Source organism: Pongo pygmaeus, chromosome 12 (genome assembly GCF_028885625.2).
Source record: "Pongo pygmaeus isolate AG05252 chromosome 12, NHGRI_mPonPyg2-v2.0_pri, whole genome shotgun sequence".
NCBI lineage: Eukaryota > Metazoa > Chordata > Mammalia > Primates > Hominidae > Pongo > Pongo pygmaeus.
The window spans coordinates 93,235,999-93,238,942 of NC_072385.2; positions in this window are offsets into that span (position 1 = coordinate 93,235,999).

Consider the following 2,944-nt stretch of genomic DNA (forward strand, 5'->3'; position numbering starts at 1 on the left):
ATAGATGTTGAGTTTTGTACCTGACACCTAGTTGATCTTCAAGTCAGATATTCAAATTGAAAGCACAGGCCTTTATTTTTAGAAGAAAGCCATAAGAAAGCTTGTGGACCTGTAATTTGTAGATTAACTGTATTTTTAAATAATGACATAGATTTTGCCACATTTAACAAAAAATGTTATCTAAGGAGATAATTGAAGTAAACTGACAATTCTTAACTTTCTGTGGAATTCAACCTTGAATGTTAGCATCCAAAAATGTGAGGATTAAAACATTTTATTGAAACTCTAATTAGTTTGAGGTAATTAATAAAATTTTAAGGTAATTAGTAAAAATAATAAATATAATAGTTAATAATAAATTTTAAGGTAATGAATAAAATCATTCCAGTGGAAATGATTACCAAATCCCAAGGTCTATTAAATTTTAGCTATGATAGGGTTGGTCATAATATTGATGCTTCCACAATCTTTCTGACTTGACACAAAATCTACAGCTATGTCCAGGAATTCTCGTATTTTTAATTTATTTTTATTTATTTTTTTGAGACAAGGCCTCACTCTGTTGCCAAGGCTGGCCTCCAATACCTAGGTTCAAGTGATCCTCCTACCTTAGCCTCCTGAGTAACTGGGACTACAGGTGCATGCCACAGTGCCAGGCTTCTCAATTTTTTTTTAGCCCCTGGATTGAAAATCGAAACGTAGTACAACATAATGCTAAAAAGCTAAAAAGCTTGTAAATATTTTTTTTTTGAGACAGAGTCTTGCTCTGTTGCCCAGGCTGGAGTGCAATGGCACAATCTCAGCTCACTGCAACCTCTGCCTCCCAGGTTCAAGCGATTCTTCTGCCTCAGCCTCCTGAGTAGCTGGGATTACAGGCGTGCACAACCACGCCCAGCCAATTTTTTTTTTTTTTTTAGTAGAGATGGAGTTTCACCATGTTGGTCAGGCTGGTCTCGAACTCCTGACTTCATGATCCACCCGCCTCAGCCTCCCAAAGTGCTGGGATTACAGGCATGAGCCACCATGCCTGGCCAATAATTTTTAACTTAAATTTCTAAATAGCTCCTATTATGCTCAAATTTATATATCATCCTTTAAAGTTGCAATCTATTTTGTTTGTTTTGTTTATATTTTCTCATTTGTCTTCTTCCTGGGAATATTTATCAAACCTAATGCTAACTAAAGGGATGAGGCATTTGATTCCCTCAGTCATAGGGCAAACACAACTAGTTTTACGTGTACTTTGTGGTAGAAAAACGAGTAAGTACTTCTGAAGACATAGGTGGTTGAAACTTCTCCTTCCAAAAAGATGGAATAGACATACTTTTCCCTGTTTCTCACACTAAGTACAACTAAAAACCCAAGACGCTATACAAAAATGAACATAAAACTCTGAGAAGTAGAGAGAAGAAAGCGGGCTAGTAAGGGGGTCTTAAAACCCATAAATGACATGATAATGAGTTCCCTTTTGTCCTCTTTATATCATATATCCCCAACTTAAAGCCAGACATAAGAAGAAAAAAAAAGAAAAAGTCCTAACACAAGTCTGCTGTCTTTGGCCAAAGGACAAATAAAGGAGTTGAATGGAAAGACAGAAAAATTTTAGACAATAACTTCTTACTTCAGCTAACTAGTACCTCAACAAATGCCAGCAAAGGCCAAGTAGAACATTTAGACTTCCATCGTCCCCAGTCTGTCATGAGGGCCCCACAACATCTGCCAAGGTGCTGCCAGAGAAGACTGAGTAAGCAGTTGGGACCTTCATAGTCAGCACCTATAACCATCTCATGCCCCAGTGAAGGTCAATGGAGAGAGACCACTTGGAGAGCCTGGACTTCCACACCCATCAGGTAGTATGAGCCATCCCTACTTCTCTTCACTAGGGTGATTGTGGAGGCATAGAGAGAGGCAGAACTTTCACCATTGCCCAATGGTAATGGTGTTACTTCTCCTTCATGGTGTCATGGATACCATAGGGGAAGCATTTAGTACAATGAGTCACTATAACTTCTTCCACTAGGGAGTATCAGTGGAGGCCTAGTGGAGAGCCAACTCTCTTACCTACAATCAGCAGTAATGAAGACCCATTCCTCTGGTGTCAATGGAGGTCTAGTAGAGAACCTTGTCATTAACTCCCACTTGGTAATAATTAGCCAGCAATTCCCCATCCCCACCAGCATCGTGTCAGAGGAATCATGTTAATACAGAGATTTATGTGAGATTCAGTGTTATAATATAAAGCTCAAACTGTCCATATTTCTGTCAAAAATCACTTGTCATATCAAGAACTAGGAAGATCTCTGACTCAGTGAAGAAAAGACAATCCAAGACGCAAGCAATGAGAAGACAAATATATTAGGATAATCGACCAAATATCTAATGCAACCATATGAAAACATTTCAGTGAGCAATTACAAACATGCTTGAAACAAATGAAACCATGCAAAGTCTCAGCAAAAATATAAAAGATATAAAGAAGAAAAATGAAAAGTTTAGAGTTGAAAAATATTATAATGTAAGAAGCTCAATGGATGAGCTTAACAGCAGAATGGAGGAGGCAAAGGGAAAATTAGTAAATTAGAAGGTAATTAGAAGAAAAATATAAAAATTACCAAATTTACACAACAAAGAGAAAATAGACTGGAAAACAGTTTACCCTCATGGATATGTGGAACTATAATCTGACTTTGGGTCATTGATGACTCAGAAGGAGAGGAGAAAAAGGATGATGGGAGAAATTAGAAATAGAAGAAATAATGGCTGAAAACTGCCCAAATTTGACAAAAGATGTAAATCTACAATTCAAGAAGCTGAATGAATCCCAAACAGGATAAGCTCTCTCACACACACAAAAAGCTACATAGTGAAACTTCTGAAAACTAAAGGAAAAGAAAAAAATCTCAGTTGTGAGAAAGAAATAACACTTTTCTTTCTAAGGAAAAAA